Here is a 23,664-nt window from a genome sequence, read left to right as displayed (position 1 = left end):
GACCTCCCTGCACTCGAAGTGGATTTTCTGGAGCTGCAGAAGCCCAATTGGCGCGCTCTCAACGGCGTTGGAAAGTAGACATCCTGGGCTTTCCAGCAATATATAATAGTCCATACTTTGCCCAAGATTTGATGGCCCAAACCGGCGTTCAAAGTCACCTCAAGAAATTCCAGCGTTAAACGCCGGAACTGGCACCTAATTGGGAGTTAAACGCCCAAACTGGCACTAAAGCTGGCGTTTAACTCCAAGGAGAGTCTCTACACGAAAATGCTTCGTTGCTCAGCCCAAGCACACACCAAGTGGGCCCGGAAGTGGATTTTTATGTCATTTACTCATCTTTGTACACCTTAGGCTACTAGTTATCTATAAGTAGGACCTTTTACTATTGTATTAGGGGAGATCTTTTTGATCATGTTTTGAGGATTGAACCCTCTTTGGGAGGCTGGTCATTCGGCCATGCCTAGACCTTGTTCTTATGTATTTTCAACGGTGGAGTTTCTACACACCATAGATTAAGGTGTGGAGCTCTGTTGTACCTCGAGTATTAATGCAATTACTATTGTTCTTCCATTCAATTCCGCTTGTTCTTTGTCCAAGATATCACTTGTTCTTCAACATGATGAAGGTGATGATTGACGCCCATTACCATTCTCACTCATGAACAAGGTGACTGACAACCATTCTTGTTCTACAAGCATCTGAGGCTTAGTGAATATCTCTTGGATTCCCGATTGCACGATGCATGGTTGATCGCCTGACAACCGAGTGCTCGCCTGACAAACGAGCCAACCATTCCGTGAGATCAGAGTCTTCGTGGTATAGGCAGGACTTGATGGCAGCATTCAAGAGAATCCGGAAGGTCTAACCTTGTCTGTGGTATTCTGAGTAGGATTCAATGACTGAATGACTGTGACGTGCTTCAAACCTGTAACCTACTGGGCGTTAGTGACAGACGCAAAAGAGGGATTCTATTCCGGTAGGGGAGGGAACCAAACCGGTGATTGGCAGTACTGTGACGGAGTGCGTGCATTAGCTTTCACTGCGAGGATGGGAGGTAGCTGCTGACAACAGTGAAACCCTACACGAGCTTGCCATGGAAAGGAGTAAGAAGGATTGGATGAAGGCAGTAGGAAAGCAGAGAGACGGAAGGGAAGGCATCTTCATACACTTGTCTGAAGCTCTTACACCAATGATATACATAAGTATCACTATCTTTATCTTTATATTATTTTCATTCATCATCATATACATTTGAGTTTACCTGACTAAGATTTACAAGATGACCATAGCTTGCTTCAATGCTAACAATCTCCGTGGGATCGACCCTTACTCACGTAAGGTATTACTTGGACGACCCAGTGCACTTGCTGGTTAGTTGTGCGAAGTTGTGTAATGCCATGGAATTGAACCACCAAGTTTTTGGAGTTCATGACCAGGGATTATAAGAGTTGTGAAAAGTATTGTTCACAATTTCGCACACCAAGTTTTTGGCGCCGTTGCCGGGGATTGTTCAAGTTTTGAGCAAGCTTTTGGTAACAATGCCTGGGATTGTTCTAGTTTGGACAACTGACGGTTCATCTTGTTGCTTAGATTAGGTATTTATTTTTTTTTCGAAATTCTTGAAGATGAATTCTAGAGTTTCATGATGATTTGTTGAAATCTGGCTGGCTGAGAAGCCATGTCTAATCTGATTGGACCGAGGTTTCAACTTATCACCACAAGAGCTTGTTGATTTTAATCAATCTTGCTTTTGGAGCAGTGATCTGCTAAGGCTTGGCTGACCTTTGGTCATGTCTAGTGTTTTGGACCGAAGCTTTCTTTGAAAGCTTGGCTGGCTGAGAAGCCATGTCTAATTCCTGGACCGGAGTCTTAGACTAGCATTGCACTGATTCCTGGAATTCTCATTAAGAATTTTGATATCTTTTTCCACTTAATTTTCGAAAAACACAAAAAAAAAATTACAAAATCACAAAAAAAAAAACCAAAAATATTTGATGTTTCTTGCTTAAGTCTAATGTCTCATCTTAAGTTTGGTGTCAAATGCATGTTTTTGTTATATTTTTCGAATCCATGCATGTATTTCTTTGTTTTGATCTTTGAATTCTTTTGGCTTGAGTGTTTCTGTGTCTCATATAGTGTCAGTAGTACACAAACTGCTTAGTTTGGTGTCTTGCATGCATTGTTATTTGATTCTTGTTGCATTTTGATTATTAAAAATCCAAAAATATTTTTAATTTGTGTCTTTTCAAGTCAATGATACAAAGAATTGAAGATTCAGAACATACTGCAGAGGAATTATACAGAAAAAGCTGAGCATTCAAAAATGCCCAGTGAAGAAGACAGACTGGCGTTTAAACGCCAGCCAGGGCACCTGGTTGGGCGTTTAACGCCCAAAGAGGTAGCATTTTGGGCGTTAAACGCCAGAATGTATACCATTCTGGGCGTTTAACGCCAGGATGGTGCTAGGAGGAAGATTTTGTTTTCAAAATCAATTTTTTTCAAGTTTTCAAAGTTTTTCAAAACCAAATCTTTTTCAAATCATATCTTTTCAATCAAATGTTTTCAAAATCAATTTCTTTCCTTTTTCAAAGATACTTACTAACAATTAATGATTTGATTGAACATTTTTTGCCTTTTCTGTTGAGGAAGGTTTTATGTTTGAATCATATCTTTTCTTGTTAGGCAAGTCATCAAATTTTTTTTTTAAATCATATCTTTTTTTAATTGTTTTCAAATCATATCTTTTAAAATTGTTTTCAAATCATATCTTCTCAATCACATTTTTTTTTACCCAATCATATCTTCTCAACCACATCTTTTTCAAAATAGTTTTCAATCAAATCTTTTTAAATTCTAATTTCAAAATCTTTTTCAAAAATCACTTTAATTCTTTTCCACTTTCAATTTTCGAAAATTATTAACATCTTTTTAATTGAATTTTCGAAAATTCTCTTCCCTCCTTCCCACATCCTTCTATTTATGGAGTACTACTCCTTCTTAATGCACAATTCGAACTCTATCTAATCAAGTTCGAATTCTTCTACCTTCTCTTCTTCTATTTTTCTTTTCCTCTGACACTCCAAGGAATCTCTATACTGTGACATAGAGGATTCCATATTTTCTTTTTCTCTTCTCTTTCATATGAGCAGGAGCAGAGACAAAGGCATTCTTGTTGAAGCTGACCCTGAACCTGAAAGGACCTTGAAGCGAAAGCTAAGAGAAGCTAAGACTCAACTCTCTGTTGAGGACCTGACCGAATTCTTCAAGGAAGAAGAACCCATGGCAGCCGAAAACAACAACAATGCCAACAATGCAAGGAAGGTGCTGGGTGACTTCACTGCACCTACTCCTGATTTCTACGGGAGAAGCATCTCTATCCCTGCCATTGGAGCAAACAACTTTGAGCTTAAGCCTCAATTAGTTTCTCTAATGCAACAGAATTGCAAGTTCCATGGACTTCCAATGGAAGATCCTCATCAGTTCTTAGCTGAATTCTTGCAAATCTGTGACACAGTCAAGACTAATGGGGTAGACCCTGAGGTTTACAGACTGATGCTATTCCCTTTTGCTGTAAGAGACAGAGCTAGAATATGGTTGGATTCTCAACCTAAAGAAAGCCTGGACTCTTGGGAAAAGCTAGTCAATGCCTTCTTGGCAAAGTTCTTTCCACCACAAAGATGGAGTAAGCTTAGAGTGGAAGTCCAAACCTTCAGACAGAAGGATGGAGAATCCCTCTATGAAGCTTGGGAAAGATACAAACAATTAATCAGAAGATGTCCTTCAGACATGCTTTCTGAATGGAGCATCATAGGTATTTTCTATGATGGTCTCTCTGAACTATCCAAGATGTCCTTGGATAGCTCTGCTGGAGGATCTCTTCATATGAAGAAGACGCCTGCAGAAGCTCAAGAATTGATTGAAATGGTTGCAAATAACCAATTCATGTACACTTCTGAAAGGAATCCTGTGAACAATGGGACTAGTCAGAAGAAAGGAGTTCTTGAGATTGACACTCTGAACGCCATACTGGCTCAGAACAAGATATTGACTCAACAAGTCAACTTGATTTCTCAAAGTCTGTCTGGAATGCGAAATGCACCAAACAGTACTAAGGATGCTTCATCTGAGGAAGAAGCTTATGATCCTGAGAACCCTTCCATGGAAGAGGTGAATTACCTAGGAGAACCCTATGGAAACACCTATAATTCTTCATGGAGAAATCACCCAAATCTCTCATGGAAGAATCAAGAGAGACCTCAACAAGGTTTCAATAACAATAATGGTGGACGAAACAGGTTTAGCAATGGCAAGCCTTTTCCATCATCTTCTCAGCAACAGACAGAGAGTTCTAAGCAGAATACTTCTGACTTAGCAACAATGGTCTCTGATCTAATAAAGACCACTCAAAGTTTCATGAATGAAACAAGGTCCTCCATTAGAAATTTGGAAGGACAAGTGGGACAGCTGAGCAAGAAAATTACTGAACTCCCTCCTAGTACTCTCCCAAGTAATACAGAAGAAAATCCAAAAGGAGAGTGCAAAGCCATAGACATGGCCGAATATGGAGAGGAAAGAGAGGAGGAGGACGCCACTGAGGAAGACCTCAGTGGGCGTGTACCAATCTTCTCTGAGTTCCTCAATGAGGAACAATGGGAATCTGAGGCTCAAAATGAGACCATAGAGATTCCATTGGACTTACTTCTGCCTTTCATGAGCTCTGATGAGTATTCTTCCTCTGAAGAGGATGAGTATGTCACTGAAGAGCAAGTTGCTAAATACCTTGGAGCAATCATGAAGCTAAATGACAAGTTATTTGGAAATGAGACTTGGGAGGATGAACCACCTTTGCTCACCAAAGAACTGGATGACTTGTCTAGGCAGAAACTGCCTCAAAAGAGGCAAGATCCTGGGAAGTTTTCTATACCTTGTACCATAGGCACCATGACCTTCAAGAAGGCCTTGTGTGACTTAGGGTCAAGTGTAAACCTCATGCCCCTCTCTGTAATGGAGAAATTAGGGATCTTTGAGGTGCAAGCTGCAAGAATCTCATTAGAGATGGCAGACAATTCAAGAAAACAAGCTCATGGACTTGTAGAGAATGTTTTGGTGAAGATTGAAGACCATTACATCCCTACTGATTTCATAGTCCTAGAGACTGGGAAGTGCATGGATGAATCCATCATCCTTGGCAGACCCTTCCTAGCCACAGCAAAGGCTGTGATTGATGTTGATAGAGAAGAGTTAATCATTCAAGTGAATGAAGAATCCTTGGTGTTTAAGGCCCAAGGACATCCCTCTATCATCATGGAGAGGAAGCATGAAGAGCTTCTCTCAAAACAGAGCCAAGCAGAGCCCCCACAGTCAAACTCTAAGTTTGGTGTTGGGAGGCCACAACCAAACTCTAAGTTTGGTGTTGAACCCCCACATTCAAACTCTAAGTTTGGTGTTGGGAGGTTCCCACACGGCTCTGAGTATTTCTGAGGCTCCATGAGAGTCCTCTGTCAAGCTAATGACATTAAAGAAGCGCTTGTTGGGAGGCAACCCAATGTTTTATAGTTAACTATTTTCTTTTGTTATTTTATCTTTTTTGTAGGTTGATGATCATAAGAAGTCACAAAAACAATGAAAAAAGCAAAAACAAAATGAAAAACAGGAAGAAAAACAGCACACCCTGGAGGAGAAGAAGCTGGCGTTCAAACGCCAGTAATGCTAGCTGTTGGGCGTTTAACGCCCAGTCTGGCACCATTCTGGGCGTTTAACGCCAGAAAGGGGCACCAGACTGGCGTTAAATGCCAGTAAAGGGCAACAACCTGGCGTTAAACGCCAGGAATGGGCACCAGCCCGGCGTTTAACGCCAGAAATGGCTCAAAACGTGGATTTTGATGCCATTTGGTGCAGGGATGACTTTTCCTTGACACCACAGGATCTGTGGACCCCACAGGACCCCACCATCACTCTCTCTCTTCTTCCCCCATTCACCAATCACCTCAATACCTCTTCCCCAAAAACCCTTCACCTATCAAACCCCATCTTTCTCTTCACCACTCACATCCATCCTTCATAAAACCCCACCAACCTCACCCTTCAAATTCAAACCACTTTCCCTCCCAAACCCACCCATAATGGCCGAACCTTTACCCCCCTCTCTCTTATAAATACCCTTCTTCAACTCTTCATTTTCACACAACCTAAACACCCTTTCTTACCCTTCTTGGCCGAACACACCACCTTCTCCCTCTTCCTCATTTCTTCTTCTTCTACTCTCTTCTTTCTTCTTTTGCTCGAGGACGAGCAAACATTTTAAGTTTGGTGTGGTAAAAGCGTTGCTTTTTCGTTTTCCCATAACCATTTATGGCATCCAAGGCCGGAGAAACCTCTAGAAAGAGGAAAGGGAAGGCAAAAGCTTCCACCTCCGAGTCATGGGAGATGGATAGATTCCTCTCAAGGGTGCATCAAGTCCACTTCTATGAAGTTGTGGCCTTGAAGAAGGTGATCCCCGAAGTCCCCTTTTCACTCAAAAAGGGTGAATATCCGGAGATCCGCCATGAGATCCGAAGAAGAGGTTGGGAAGTACTCACCAACCCCATTCAACAAGTCGGAATCTTGATGGTTCAAGAGTTCTATGCCGATGCATGGATCACCAAGAACCATGACCAAAGTGTGAACCCGAATCCAAAGAATTATCTCACTATGGTTCGGGGGAAATACTTGGATTTTAGTCCGGAGAGTGTGAGGGTGGCGTTCAACTTGCCTATGATGCAAGGAGATGAGCATCCTTACACTAGAAGGGTCAACTTTGATCAAAGGTTGGACCAAGTCCTCACAACCATATGTGAAGAGGGCGCACAATGGAAGCAAGATTCAAGAGGAAAGCCGGTTCAATTGAGAAGGCATGACCTCAAGCCCGTGGCTAGAGGATGGTTAGAGTTCATACAACGCTCAATCATTCCCACTAGCAACCGGTCCGAAGTTACTCTAGACCGGGCCATCATGATCCATAGCATCATGATTGGAGAAGAAATAGAGGTTCATGAGGTTATAGCCCAAGAACTCTATAAGGTGGCGGACAAGACCTCCACCTTGGCAAGGTTAGCCTTTCCTCATCTCATCTGTCACCTCTATTATTCAGTTGGAGTTGACATAGAAGGAGATACCCCCATTGATGAGGACAAGCCCATCACCAAGAAAAGGATGGAGTATACAAGAGACCCCTCTCACCATGAGATCCCTGAGATTCCTCAAGGGATGCACTTTCCTCCACAAAATTATTGGGAGCAACTAAATACCTCCCTAGGAGAGTTGAGTTCCAACATGGGACAACTAAGGGTGGAGCATCAAGAACACTCCATTCTCCTCCATGAAATTAAAGAAGACCAAAGAATCATGAGGGAGGAGCAACAAAGACAAGGAAGAGACATTGAGGAGCTCAAGCACTCCATAGGATCTTCAAGAGGAAGAAAGAGCCGCCATCACTAAGGTGGACCCGTTCCTTGATTTCCTTGTTCTTTATTCTTCTGTTTTTCGAATTTTTGTGCTTTATGTTATCCATGTTTGTGTCTTGTGATCATTAGTGTCTTAGTGTCTATGCCTTAAAGTTATGAATGTCCTATGAATCCATCATCTTTCTTTAATAAAAACGTGCTTAATTGAAAAGGAAAGAATTGCATGAATTCTGAATTTTATAATAGTTTAATTATTTTGATGTGGTGGCAACACTTTTGTTCTCTGAATGTATGCTTGAACAGTGCATATGTCTTTTGAATTTGTGGTTCATGAATGTTGGCTCTTGAAAGAATGATGAAAAAGGAGACATGTTACTGAGGATCTGAAAAATCATAAAAAAAATGATTCTTGAAGCAAGAAAGAAAGCAAGCAAAAACCGAAAAAAAAAAAATTTTATTCGAAAAAAAAAAAAAAGAGAAAGAATAAGAGTTGTGATCCAAGGCAAATAAGAGTGTGCTTAAGAACCCTGGACACCTCTAATTGGGGACTTTAGCAAAGCTGAGTCACAATCTGAAAAGGTTCACCCAATTATGTGTCTGTGGCATGTATGTATCCGGTGGTAATACTGGAAGACAGAGTGCTTTGGGCCACAGCCAAGACTCAATAAATGGCTATGTTCAAGAATCATCATACTTTACTAGGAGAATCATTAACACTATCTGGATTCTAAGTTCCTAAAGAAGCCAATCATTCTGAATTATAAGGGATAAAGTGAGATGCCAAAACTATTCAGAGGCAAAAAGATAAAAGCCCCGCTCATCTAATTAATACTAATCTTCATAGATGTTTTTGGAGTTCATTGCATATTCTCTTCTTTTTATCTTATTTGATCTTCAGTTGCTTGGGGACAAGCAACAATTTAAGTTTGGTGTTGTGATGAGCGGATAATTTGTATGCTTTTGGCATTGTTTTTAGTATGTTTTTAGTATGATTTAGTTAGTTTTTAGTATATTTTTATTAGTTTTTAGTTAAAATTCACTTTTCTGGACTTTACTATGAGTTTGTGTGTTTTTCTGTGATTTCAGGTATTTTCTGGCTGAAATTGAGGGATCTGAGCAAAAATCTGATCCAGAGACTCAAAAGGACTGCAGATGCTGTTGGATTCTGACCTCCCTGCACTCGAAGTGGATTTTCTGGAGCTGCAGAAGCCCAATTGGCGCGCTCTCAACGGCGTTGGAAAGTAGACATCCTGGGCTTTCCAGCAATATATAATAGTCCATACTTTGCCCAAGATTTGATGGCCCAAACCGGCGTTCAAAGTCACCTCAAGAAATTCCAGCGTTAAACGCCGGAACTGGCACCTAATTGGGAGTTAAACGCCCAAACTGGCACTAAAGCTGGCGTTTAACTCCAAGGAGAGTCTCTACACGAAAATGCTTCATTGCTCAGCCCAAGCACACACCAAGTGGGCCCGGAAGTGGATTTTTATGTCATTTACTCATCTTTGTACACCTTAGGCTACTAGTTATCTATAAGTAGGACCTTTTACTATTGTATTAGGGGAGATCTTTTTGATCATGTTTTGAGGATTGAACCCTCTTTGGGAGGCTGGCCATTCGGCCATGCCTAGACCTTGTTCTTATGTATTTTCAACGGTGGAGTTTCTACACACCATAGATTAAGGTGTGGAGCTCTGCTGTACCTCGAGTATTAATGCAATTACTATTGTTCTTCCATTCAATTCCGCTTGTTCTTTGTCCAAGATATCACTTGTTCTTCAACATGATGAAGGTGATGATTGACGCCCATTACCATTCTCACTCATGAACAAGGTGACTGACAACCATTCTTGTTCTACAAGCATCTGAGGCTTAGTGAATATCTCTTGGATTCCCGATTGCACGATGCATGGTTGATCGCTTGACAACCGAGTGCTCGCCTGACAAACGAGCCAACCATTCCGTGAGATCAGAGTCTTCGTGGTATAGGCAGGACTTGATGGCAGCATTCAAGAGAATCCGGAAGGTCTAACCTTGTCTGTGGTATTCTGAGTAGGATTCAATGACTGAATGACTGTGACGTGCTTCAAACCTGTAACCTACTGGGCGTTAGTGACAGACGCAAAAGAGGGATTCTATTCCGGTAGGGGAGGGAACCAAACCGGTGATTGGCAGTACTGTGACGGAGTGCGTGCATTAGCTTTCACTGCGAGGATGGGAGGTAGCTGCTGACAACAGTGAAACCCTACACGAGCTTGCCATGGAAAGGAGTAAGAAGGATTGGATGAAGGCAGTAGGAAAGCAGAGAGACGGAAGGGAAGGCATCTTCATACACTTGTCTGAAGCTCTTACACCAATGATATACATAAGTATCACTATCTTTATCTTTATATTATTTTCATTCATCATCATATACATTTGAGTTTACCTGACTAAGATTTACAAGATGACCATAGCTTGCTTCAATGCTAACAATCTCCGTGGGATCGACCCTTACTCACGTAAGGTATTACTTGGACGACCCAGTGCACTTGCTGGTTAGTTGTGCGAAGTTGTGTAATGCCATGGAATTGAACCACCAAGTTTTTGGAGTTCATGACCAGGGATTATAAGAGTTGTGAAAAGTATTGTTCACAATTTCGCGCACCACCTTCTCCGCCACAGCAAGGCCAATAGTTGGTTTCCTAGAGAGTATGCGTGATCTGTGCTGATTACAGTCATTATACTGATGAATGTCCGCAACTCCAATAGGAAGACAACACTGTGGCAGCTACTCATAACTTCTATGACCGCCCCAATCAAGGGTACAATCAAGGTGGCAGCTACAACCATGGATGGCAGGATAACTCCAACCAAGGTTGGAGAGATAATTCTAACCAGGGTTGGAGGGACAATCATAATAGAGGAGGCAGAGATAACAATGGAAACCAGAGGTGGAATAACAATAACAACTTCAGGCAGCAGAATCAGAATCAGGCCTACAGAGCACCTCATCTAAGGCAGCCTCAAACATTTCAGCAGACCCCTCAGATCACTTATCCCTCTTCATCTTCTAATGATGAGTTACTACAATCTATTGATCGGAGACAGCAGGCCATGGAAAACAACCTTACTTCTACTCTAAATGGTCTGAACTCTACCTTGCAAGCCCTTGTCTCACAGATTGGATCACTGAATAACTCCAACAACCAGTCTTCGAGATCCAGTGGACTCCCCTCTCAACCATTACCCAACCCCAAGGGTGGCATCAATGCCATTACCCTGAGGTCTAGAACCACACTGCAAGAGAGGAATCCGGAGGAACCAAGCCCGCTAGAACACGCCCCAGCTGCGGACACAGTTGAGGTAGAGGATGTTGAAGAAAAAGACGAAGCACAAGGCATGGCTGAAGCAGAAGCAGCCCAACCAAGGAATGCAGCACCCCAGAAAGCTGAAGCTGTAAAAGACACCACTCCTATTCCATTTCCACACCTTGCTAAGAAATCCAGAAAGCAGATGGAACTTGATCCCAAAATGGTAGAGATCTTAAAAAAGCTTGAGGTAACTGTTCCCCTTTTTGATGTTATTCAGTAAGTACCTAAATATGCAAAGTTTCTAAAAGAATTGTGCATACATAAAGATAAAATTAATGAATTAGAAACTATTTCTTTAGGTAGTTCTATATCTGCTTTAATGGGAAATATACCTGAAAAATGTAGTGACCCAGGCCCATGCATGGTTAACTGTAGCATTGGAGGTGTGATATTTTCTGACTGTATGTGTGATTTAGGAGCGTGCGTGAGTATTATGCCCTTGTCTATATATAATGCTTTAAGGCTCCCTCCCTTAAAAAGGTCGGCAGCTCGTTTTTGTGTTAGCAGATAAAAGCATTATCACAGTGGTTAGAATTGTTGAAGATGTGTTAGTAAGCATTAAGGGGCTCACATTTACCATTGACTTCTATATCTTGGAGATGCCCCAAAATGACACAGGAAGGCCTTCGTCAATCCTGCTTGGAAGACCGTTTTTGAAGACTTCGAAATTCAAGCTGGATGCCTTTTTGGGAACCTATTCCTTTGAGGTAGATGGCAGAACAGTGAGCTTCAATCTGGATGAAGCTATGAAGCACCGCCCAGAAGATCACTCCATATTCCAATGTGACATCATTGACAAAATCATAGCAGTAACTCACCAGGAAGAAATGGAAGAGAATCACATAGAGCAAGACCCAAATGTGGGGACACCCTCTGAACATACTGAAGATTTATTACCATTTTCACCAGCCCCAGATAATCCAGAGCCAAACCATGAGCAGAAAATGGAATTAAAGCCCCTTCCTCCACACCTCAAGTATGCATACCTTGAGGACAAGCAGAAGTTTTTAGTTATCATTGCAAGGGAGCTCACTTCCCAACACGAAGAACAATTGCTTAGTGTATTGAGGACGCATAAGAAAGCAATTGGATGGAGCTTGGCGGATATAGTAGGCATCAGCCCTCAAGTTTGTGAACATAGAATATTTTTAGAAGAAGAAGCAAGGCCTGTCTGTCAACCTCAGAGAAGATTGAATCCAACCATCTTAGAAGTTGTCAAGAAGGAAGTGACCAGACTACTTGAAGCAGATATCATTTATCCCATCTCAGATAGCGAATGGGTAAGTCCAGTACAAGTGGTGCCCAAGAAGTCTAGAGTCACAATAATAAGGAATGAGCAAGGAGAACTTCTGACAACCAGAGTGCAGAACGTATAGAGAGTTTGCATTGACTACAGGCGTCTCAACCAAGCCACTCACAAGGATCATTATCCCTTGCCATTCATTGATCAGATGCTTGATCGCCTGTCAGGTAAATCTCATTACTGCTTTTTAGATGGTTATACAGGTTATTTTCAAATCCATATAGCTCTTGAAGATCAGGAAAAGACTACTTTTACATGTACTTTTGGGACTTATGCTTATAAAAGAATGCCCTTTGGCTTATGCAATGCACCAGCTACTTTCCAAAGGTGTACGATGAGTCTTTTCTCTGATCTCATTGAGACCTGTATAGAAGTTTTTACGGATGACTTTAGCGTATATGGCGATTTATTTAACCTTTGCTTGGATAGTTTATTTAGAGTATTGGACAGGTGTGTTAGTTCAAACCTTGTTTTAAATTTTGAAAAGTGTCATTTTATGGTAAAACAAGGTATTATTCTAGGACATGTTGTTTTTGATACTGGTATCTCTGTAGACCCAGCAAAGGTGGATGTTATTTCTAGTTTACCTTACCTCTCCTCTGTGAGGGAAGTCCGTTCGTTCCTTGGCCATGCAGGTTTTTACAGGAGATTCATTAAGGACTTCTGATGAGCGGATAATTTATACGCTTTTTGGCATTGTTTTTAGGTAGTTTTTAGTAAGTTCAAGCTACTTTTAGGGATGTTTTCATTAGTTTTTATGTTAAATTCACATTTCTGGACTTTACTATGAGTTTGTGTGTTTTTCTGTGATTTCAGGTAATTTCTGTCTGAAATTGAGGGATTTGAGCAAAACTCTGAAAAAGGCTGACAAAAGGACTGCTGATGCTGTTGGAATCTGACCTCCCTGCACTCGAAATAGATTTTCTGGAGCTACAGAACTTCAATTGGCGCGCTCTCAACGGTGTTGGAAAGTAGACATCCAGGGCTTTCCAGCAATATATAATAGTTCATACTTTATTCGGAAATTGACGACGTAACTTGGCGTTGAACGCCAAGTACATGCTGCTGTCTGGAGCTAAACGCCAGAAAAACGTCATGATCCGGAGTTGAACGCCCAAAACACGTCATAACTCGGAGTTCAACTCCAAGAAAAGCCTCAGCTCGTGGATTGATCAAGCTCAGCCCAAGCATACACCAAGTGGGCCCCGGAAGTGGATTTATGCATCAATTACTTACTCATGTAAACCCTAGGAGCTAGTTTATTATAAATAGAACATTTAACTAATGTATTCGACATCTTGGGACGATTAGTTCTCAGATCATGGGGGCTGGCCATTCGGCCATGCCTGAACCTTTTACTTATGTATTTTCAACGGTGGAGTTTCTGCACACCATAGATTAAGGGTGTGGAGCTCTGCTGTACCTCAAGTATTAATGCAATTCTATTCTCTTTTATTCAATTCTATCTTATTCTTATTCCAAGATATTCATTCGCACCCAAGAACATGATGAATGTGATGATTATATGACGCTCATTATCATTCTCACTTATGAACGCACGTGATTGACAACCATTTCCGTTCTACATGCAACCGAGCTTGAATGTGTATCTCTTAGATTCTCCAACAGAATCTTCGTGGTATAAGCTAGATAGATGGCGGCATTTATGAGGATCCGGAAAGTCTCACCTTGTCTGTGGTATTCCGAGTAGGATCCTGGGAATCCGGAAAGTCTAACCTTGTCTGTGGTATTCTGAGTAGGATTCTGGTAATGAATGACTGTGACGTGCTTCAGACTCGCAAGTGCTGGGCGTTAGTGACAGACGCAAAAGAATCAAGGGATTCTATTCCAGTAGGCGCGGGAACCAACCAGTGATTAGCCGTGCTGTGACAGAGCGCGTGAGCGTAGTTTTCACTGCGAGGATGGGATGTAGCCTTCGGCCAAGTGATGCCTCCAGACGATTAGCCATGCGAGTGACAGCCGCAGAGGACCATTTTCCCGAGAGGATTGAAAGTAGCCATCGTCGAACGGTGAACCCCTATACACAGCTTGCCATGGAAAGGAGTAAGAAGGATTGAGTTGAAGCAGTAGTAAAGTAGGCGTCCTTGAGCATACAGTATCTCCATTCGCTTATCTGAAATTCCCACCAATGAATCTGCATAAGTATTCTATCCCTTTTATTTCTTCTATTTTCTTATTTCTATTTTCGAAACCATAAACCAATTTAATCTGCCTAACTGAGATTTACAAGGTGACCATAGCTTGCTTCATACCAACAATCTCTGTGGGATCGACCCTTACTCGCGTAAGGTTTATTACTTGGACGACCCAGTACGCTTGCTGGTTAGTTGAACGGAGTTGTGAAAACAACCGATGCCATAATAATGATTTCATACAAGTACAAAAGAACATGGATCACAATTTCGTCCACCAACTTCAGTAAGGTAGCACTACCTTTATCCAGACTACCGCAGAAAGACATTGAGTTCGAGTTCAGTGAGGATTGCAAACAAGCGTTTGATAAGCTGAAGACCGCCCTAACTCAAGCTCCGATTATGAGGGGACCAGACTGGAGCCAACCATTTGAAATCATGTGTGACGCCTCCAATCATGCAGTAGGAGCAACACTAGCTCAACATGAAGGTAACGATCCTTTTGTAATTGCTTATGCATCTAAGACTTTAGATGCTGCTCAATCTAATTACACTAGTACTGAAAAAGAGCTTCTAGCTATTATTTTTGCTCTGGATAAATTCCGAGCCTATTTACTTGGTACTAAGGTAGTAGTGTACTCAGACCATCCAGCTCTAAAATATTTATTAGCTAAAAAGGAGTCTAAACCAAGGCTAATACGTTGGATGCTACTACTGCAAGAATTTGATATGGAAATTAAAGATAGGAGTGGTAACCAAAATTTAGTGGCTGACCACTTGAGTCGCTGACGATCGAATTTCCTGTCGGTAAAGAAATATAAAAATATAATCGCGTTGTAAGTATAGCTTCTAAATCAACAGAAAATACTTTCGTACAAACATTTTGGTTGTCACAAGTAACAAACCCCTTTGAAATTGATAACCAAAGTATTTAAACCTCGGGTCATCTTCTCAAGGAATTGCAGGGAGGTATGATTTATTATTGGTTATGGAAAAAGGTATATTTTTGGGGTTTTTTTTTTGAAATATAGGAACAAGTAATTTAAATGACAAGAAAAATAAATTAATAATCAGGAAATCTCTTGGCAAGGTATGAGAATTGGAAATTCTATCCTAGTTATCCTTATCAGGTGTGATGAGTATTGTCCGTTGCTACCACTTAGTTAACCCTTACTAAATAAAGGAGAGTCAAGCGGACCGATTAATTTGATTCCTCAAGTCCTAGTCAACTCCTAAGGAAAGACTAGCTTTAGAGGGATCCAAATCAACCAGCAAACTTCAAATATTAATCAACTGCTGAGTTTGATAACTCAAGTGTTACCAATTACTCAACCAAAGCTAAAAGGGAAAAATAAATCATAAATAGAGCAAAATAATCATGAGTCTGAAATACCTCAATGTGTATTAATTAAGAAAATCAATCCCAACATGGAAAAGTTCATAAGCCAATTTGGAAAATTAAAATAAAATAATAGAATGAATAAAAGTAGAAGAGAAATTGAAATAAAGGAACATTGAACCTATGATGAAGAAGAAATAAATCCTAATCCTAAATCCTAAGAGAGAGGAAAGAACCTCTCTCTCTAAAAACTACATCTAAATTATAAAAAGTGAATTATGAGTGACTCCCCTCATTCTGCTCCACTCCCAACCTGTAATCTTTGTTTTATGGGCCAAAAACTAGGTCAAAAACAGCCCAGAAATCACTGAGGACAAAATCTGTCACGTACAGGTCGCGGCTCATGCGCGCGTGCGCGTGCGCGCCGATGGGCTTTTCGCCAATGTGCGTGTGCGCGTGCGCGTTCTTAAACGCCAAGTCAAATATGGAAAATTATATATTGTTGTGAAGCCCCAAATGTTAGCTTTCCAACGTAACTGAAATTGCGTCATTTGGACCTATGTAGCTCAAGTTATGGTCGCTTTAGTACTAGGAGGTCAGGCTGGACAACTTTAGCAGTTTCTTCAGTTTCTTGTATTCCTTCCACTTTTGCATGCTTCCTTCCCATCTTCGAAGCTATTCCTGCCCTGTAATCTCTAAAATCACTTAACACACATATCACGGCATCGAATGGTAATTAGAAATGATTAAACATAGTGAAATTAAGACCAAAGAAGCAAGTTTTCAATCATAGAACAAATTCTGGGAATGAATTGTAAAACCATGCAAATAGTATGAATAAGTGTGCAAAGACTTGATAAAAACCATTTCAATTGACCACAAGATAAACCATGAAATAGTGGTTTATCAACCTCCCCACACTTAAACGTTAGCATGTCCTCATGCTAAGCTCAAGAGAAGCTATAAGAGTGAAGGCAGAATGGTGGGATGTATGAAATGCAACCTATTTATATGAATGCAGATAAATGCAAAATACTTTTACCTACTTGGTTAAAGGTAAATAAATTTTCCAAGACAAACATAAATTGGATTTCACTAATTCAAATCATTAAAACGAAGTACAAATAACTTGCAAGAAGAAGATAGCTCATGAAAGCCAGGAACAAAGAATCGAGTATCGAACCCTCACCGGAAGTGTATGTACTCTAATCGCTCAGGTGTTTAAGGTTCGATTCTCTCAATTCTCTACTAATCTTTCTTTCTAAGGCTTGCTCTTCATCTAACAATCAACAAAAATTTAATACACCAATACACAAATCAAGAGGTCTTTTAAGGGTTGTAATGGGGTTAGGGTCAAGGTAGGATTGTATTTGGTCAACTGGACTAAAATCTGAATCCTTAATTAACCTAAACTTCATACCTAACTTAAGACAATCCATTTAATTAAAATGTAGAATCTAACTTCCCATTAATTGTGTTTTCCACATATTCATGCATCCTAAATTTGAGTACAGTACATATGCATTGATACCAACACTTACTTTGGGGCATTTTGTCCCCTTTTATTATTTGCTCTTTTTTTTCTTTTCTTTTTCACCTTTTTTTTTCTTTTCTTTTTTTTTCTTTTTCTATTATTATATTTATTTTTTTTCTCTTATTTTTCTCAATGCATATGATTAAAGTATTGAATGCAATAATATGTGTTCAACTATTATTTTGCATATTTTCACAAAAATATACAACACCCACTTACTCAAACCAAATATTTTCAAACCCAACATTCCCACACTTAAATCATGAGCACTTTTACTAGTCTAAGCTAACCAAGGATTCAAATTAAGGATATTATTGTTTTCCGCTTAGAGTTAGTAATGAGCTAAAGTAAAGAACAAATGGGTAAAATAGGCTCAAATTGGTTTGCAAAGGATAATGAAAGGGTAAGGCCATATGGGTATGTAAGCTTAGTGAAACAAGGCCTCAATCATATAAGTGCATGCATACATCAAACAATAGAAATATAGAATTAAGCAAGACAAAGATTACAATTTTAGAGAGAATAACACACAAAAATAAAATATATTGGTTGATAAAATGCAACCAATCAAATAGGCTCAAAATCTCACTGGTTTTGTGTGTTCGAGCTCTAAACCATATTCCAATATAATATTTCTTCAGACAAGTTTAACAAAAATTTTAATTCAAATTAGTGAAATGCTCTAAAAGTTTCTTGAAAAAGAATTCATCACTTCAACCAAGTAATGGTAATATATGCACAAAATCAAACAAATATGCAATTAGACATGCAAATGCAACAATGAAAAACAAAAATTGGTGTTGAAAAGAAGGTGACTAACCCACGGAGATCGGTATCGACCTCCCCACACTTAAAGATTGCACCGTCCTCGGTGCATACAAAGCTGTGCAGGTGGGCGGGGGTTGTGGTTCCTCAGCTGGTGCTCTTGTCGTTCCGCTCTTCGCCGGTGGCTTGTTAGAGGCTTTCTCTTTACCCTTTTTGGTGGCCATCCTGAAAAAGGGAGAAAGGAAATGGACATGTAATTCAAATAGCTAGAACTGGGAGGAGGAAGGTTCAAGTGATAATCAATGCAAAGGTAAGGGATAATGCCTTAAATACATGGTCGCGACTACATGCAATTAAGACATCAATGGAAATATAGCAAGGAATATTAAAGCAATTAAATGCAAGATGTGTAAAAGCATGCAGGCAAAGGCATGAGAAGCATAGGTCAAGCATCAATTATTAAAATAAGCTGGATTAAAGAGCACTTGTATGATGACAATTGTGAATGATAATCTTAAATACAGGTGGATTACAACTATTGTAAGTTAAAAGAGGAATGAAAGTAATAAATCCAAATATATATGAGAGCCAAATTTAAAATATTAACTGTCAAACCAATCCTAATAATATCCACAAGCTCAATTACAATAAAGTAAAATCCAAATAAAGCTCCAACACCAACATAAAAATGTATGAAAATAAAAAGAAAGAAGAAAGAAGAAAGAAGAAAGAAGAAAGAAGAAAGAATTAGGATTGAGAGAAAAGTAGAATATGGTGGGAGAAAGAAAGGAAAACTAGGCGGCGCGCTGGATGAGTAATGCGGCGCAACCGATGCGGACGCGCACAGTGCGCGGACGCGTGGTTCGTGGAAAAGGGAAGCGGCGCGGACGCGGCATGGGCACCAATACGTGACAGTGATTGTGCCTCTAACACGAATCCAGCGTGAGGCCAGCACAACTTTCGGCAAAAATAAGGTTTTACGCCGATTTTTCCAACCACGCGAACGCGCAAACGGCGCGGACGCATGGGTCGCCAAAAGCGGAGATGGCGCGCACGCGTACAGTACGCGTGCGTGTGGGTTGGATGGTGCCTAAGGCACGTTTCCAGCCCAGCTCCCGTGCGACTCTCTGTTCAAACTCACCAACTTCGCATGCGCAAGGGACGCGTCCGCGCACAGGGCGCTGGCGCGTCCATCTCCCTCTTTTTCTTTTTTTTATTTTTATTTTTATTTTTTATTATTTTTTTATGGAGCATGCAGATTGCAATGAATGTTATGCACAATTTCAGGTTCAATCAAAATTCAAAAACAGACTAAAATGAAAAAGGAACGATCATACCATGGTGGGTTGTCTCCCACCTAGCACTTTTAGTTAAAGTCCTTAAGTTGGACATTTGATGAGCTTCCTGTTATGGTGGCTTGTGCTTGTATTCATCCAAAAATCTCCACCAATGTTTGGAATGCCAACAGCCTCCGGGGTCCCAAACATGGCACGTAAAGCCCTTGAGCAGTTTCAAACAGGTTTCAAGGCTTCCAGTGTGCTGAATGTCAGAACAGAGTCCAGGATCACAAACTTTGCTTTTACACCTGTCCTTGTCTTGATCTATATTTTTCCAGCCAGGTAATAAGTAATCTGAATTCTCACTGCAGTGACCAAACAGCTTCCAAGATCCTTTCAATTGAGCTTGACACCGATCCTTGCACATCGAATTGAAGTGTGAAACCTCATTGAATCTTGCATACCAACTCTGAGTGCGAGTCATTTCCCTTTTACTCTTAAAGCTACAGAGAGCTCTAAGCTGGCCATCTGTTTTAAGTAAACCATATTCAAGTGGGAAAGTAAAGATAAAAGTTAAGCATTTTACCCACTTGAAGTCTGTATTGGATGGTAATGGCCTTGGGGTAGGTGTTTCCAGTGGTTCTGCAAGCTCTACTCCCTTGTGGTCTTCTGTGAATTCCTCCACTTTGCAAACTTTTTCAAATTCAACCATGTCTTGATCAAAGTCTTTGATATCTTCCTCATCACTCGAGTCATAATTAGGAGGTTGAGAAAAGTATACCTCTACATCATCTTCGTATTACCTTGGGGAAGATTCTTCTATCTCAAAGAATTCACTTGCGGATGCAAGTTCATTACTAAGAGAACTTGACTTACGATTATCATCATCAAGGAAACTTGCGTCTTGGGTTATTCCGTCCAGTTCTTCATAAAATGCCTGCTTTGGGGGCTGTGCACTATCCTCCTTAGCATCAATTGTAATGTCCTTGACGGAATTCTCCACAATTCTGGATTCCCATGGCGGTTCAGCATCTCCTAAGTCTTTAACCAGTACTTGTTCTTCTTGGATAATTTGGGTTTTCTCCAATTGTTCCAGAACAAAGTCCTGCTCCTTACTGTTCACTGGAGTTTCTAGTATCTCCTTCATACTACGTTCTTCATTAGATTCTCCACATGAAGCCATGGAAATCCCTTTAGTGTCCGAATGTCTGGAAGATAATTGATTTATTGCTTGCTCCAGTTGATGAAGGGTTGCATGAAATTGATCTACTATTTTGTTGAGGCGAGCCTGTGATTCTTGAGGTGATTGATATGGACATGGTACATGGGGAAGTTGTGGTTCTTGGGAGTAATTGGATTGGAATTGGGGTGAATAAGGATCATACGATGGTGAATGGTGAAAGGGAGCTTGTGAGTATGGTGGTTTGAAGCTATGCTGAGAGCATGGTCTATGAGCACAAGGTGGGGGCTTGTTGGTAATTACAAGGGGGTCCACCATATCTATCAGTTTGGTATGCATTGTAGAATGGTCTCTGTCCATGATATCTTGGAAGGTGTTGTTGCCTAAAGGGTTGATAATATCCTCTAGGCTCCATCCATCTTTGATTGCTTAGACCGTGATGCATATTCCTGTTATAGCTTCCATTCCCTTCAACAAAATTAGAACCAAACTCAAAGCGAGAGGGGTGAGAACTCATAATAGTTGTTAGAAATAAGAAGGGGGAAACAAAAACAAATAAACAAGTAAAAGAAAAATATTTACAATAACCAATAATAAGGCACACGTTTGCAATTCCCCGGCAACGGCACCAATTTGACGATCGGATTTCCTGTCGGTAAAGAAATATAAAAATATAATCGCTTTGTAAGTATAGCTTCTAAACCAACAGAAAATCCCTTCGTACAAACATTTTAGTTGTCACAAGTAACAAACCCCTTTGAAATTGATAACTGAAGTATTTAAACCTTGGGTCGTCTTCTCAAGGAATTGCAGGGAGGTATGATTTATTATTGGTTATGGAAAAAAGGTATGTTTTTGGGTTTTTTTTTTGAAATAAAGGAACAAGTAATTTAAATGACAAGAAAAATAAATTAATAATCAGGAAATCTCTTGGCAAGGTATGAGAATTAGAAATACCATCTTAGTTATCCTTATCAGGTGTGATGAGTATTGTCCGTTGCTCCCACTTAGTTAACCCTTACTAAATAAAGGAGAGTCAAGCAGACCAATTAATTTGATTCCTCAAGTCCTAGTCAACTCCTAAGGAAATACTAGCTTTAGAGGGATCCAAATCAACCAGCAAACTTCAAATATTAATCAACTGCTGAGTTTGATAACTCTAGTGTCACCAATTACTCAACCAAAGCCAAAAAGGAAAAGTAAATCATAAATAGAGCGAAACAATCATGAGTCTAAAATATCTCAATGTGTATTAATTAAGAAAATCAATCCCAACATGGAAAAGTTCATAAGCCAATTTGGCAAACTAAAATAAAATAATAGAATGAATAAAAGTAGAAGAGAAATTGAAATAAAGGAACATTGAACCTGTGATAAAGAAGAAATAAATCCTAATCCTAATAGAAATCCTAATCCTAAATCCTAAGAGAGAGGAGAGAACATCTCTCTCTAAAAATTACATCTAAATTATGAAAAGTGAATTATGAGTGACTCCCCTCATTCTGCTCCACTCCCAGCCTCTAATCTGTGTTTTCTGGGCCAAAAACTAGGTCAGAAACAGCCCAAAAATCACTGGGGATGAAATCTGCCACGTACAGGTCGCGGCTCATGCGCGCATACGCGCCAGGTGCGCGTGCGCGCCGATGGGCTTTTCGCCAATGTGTGCGTGCGCGTACTTTGCGCGTGCGCATTCTTAAACGCCAGATCAACTATGACAAATTATATATTGTTGTGAAGCCCCAGATGTTAGCTTTCTAACGCAACTGAAACCGTGTCATTTGGACCTTTGTAGCTCATGTTATGGTCGATTTAGTACCAGAAGGTCAGGTTGGACAACTTTAGCAGTTTCTTTACTTTCTTGTATTCCTTCCACTTTTGCATGCTTCCTTCCCATCTTCTAAGCCGTTCCTGCCCTGTAATCTCTGAAATCACTTAACACACATATCACGGCATCGAATGGTAATAAGAAAGGATTAAACATAGCGAAATTAAGACCAAAGAAGCAAGTTTTCAATCATAGAACAATTTCTGGGAAGGAATTGTAAAACCATGCAAATAGTATGAATAAGTGTGCAAAGGCTTGATAAAAACCACTCAATTGAGCACAAGATAAACCATGAAATAGTGGTTTATCAGTCACCTTGAGCACATTAAAGATGACTTCATTCCTATCAATGATAATTTCCCATTCGATAGCTTACAGGAAGTATCTGATGTAGTTTCTTGTTATGCACCTGTAGCTAATTATCTAGTTAGCCACACTTTTCCTCCCGATTTCACTAAGCATCAGAGAGACAAGCTGAAAAGTGAGTCCAAATACTATGTATGGGATGATCCATATCTATAGAGATGTGGTGCTGACCAAGTAATTAGACGGTGTGTACCTCAATGAGAATTCCAGTCCATTTTTTAGGCCTGCCACTCATCTAAGAGTGGAGGACATTTTGGCCCTCAACGAACTGCTAGAAAAGTTTTAGACTGTGGATTCTGGTGGCCTACTCTTTTTAAAGATGCTGCTGACCTTTGTAAATCTTGTCCTTCGTGCCAAAGATTTGGTAATATATCTTAGAAGGATGAAATGCCTCAACAATTATGCTTTTCTGTGAAATTTTTTATGTTTGGGGTATTGACTTCATGGGTCCATTTCCAAATTCTAATGGCCAACTTTATATACTGTTAGCTGTAGATTATGTTTCTAAATGGGTGGAAGCAATTCCTACCCGTACTGATGATGCTAACACTATTGTTTCCTTTGTTAGAAACCATATTATTTTTCGCTTTGGATCACCACGAGCAATCGTGAGCGATCAAGGCACTCACTTTTGTAACAGGAGACTAACAGGTTTACTAAAGAGGCATGGGATAATTCATAAAGTATCAACATCCTATCACCCCTCAGACTAATGGGCAAGCAGAGGTGTCTAACAGAGAGATAAAGCGCATACTACAAAAGATAGTCACGCCTCATAGAAAGGACTGGAGCACTAGGCTCCAAGATGCGCTTTGGGCATATCGGACAGCATACAAGACACCGATTGGGATGAGTCCTTTCCGCTTAGTTTATGGAAAGGCCTGTCATCTCCCAGTTGAGTTAGAACACAAAGCCTTCTGGGCGGTAAAGGAATGCAACATGGACTATGAGAGAGCCGGAGCTGAATGGAAGTTGCAACTGCAAGAATTAGAGAACCTTCGCCTAGAAGCTTATGAAAACTCCAGGCTGTATAAAAAGAAGGTGAAAGATGTGCATGACAAGAACATCAAGAGAAGAGAGTTCCAACCTGGGGACTTAGTCCTCCTTTACAACTCCAGAATGCGGCT

General features: G+C 40.3%; 1 non-coding gene across 1 annotated transcript; it reads right to left on the bottom strand.

The window, feature by feature from the left end:
• Positions 1–3,684: 3,684 nt before the first annotated feature.
• Positions 3,685–3,792, bottom strand: LOC130953004 (small nucleolar RNA R71). The gene has a single exon (XR_009075178.1). It is a non-coding gene; the product is annotated as a small nucleolar RNA R71 (small nucleolar RNA).
• Between the last annotated feature and the right edge of the window lie 19,872 nt (positions 3,793–23,664).

This window comes from Arachis stenosperma, chromosome 9 (genome assembly GCF_014773155.1).
Source record: "Arachis stenosperma cultivar V10309 chromosome 9, arast.V10309.gnm1.PFL2, whole genome shotgun sequence".
In the NCBI taxonomy this organism is placed as follows: domain Eukaryota; kingdom Viridiplantae; phylum Streptophyta; class Magnoliopsida; order Fabales; family Fabaceae; genus Arachis; species Arachis stenosperma.
The sequence above is the reverse complement of the archived record's forward strand: the minus strand, read 5'-3'. Positions and strand labels throughout refer to the sequence as shown.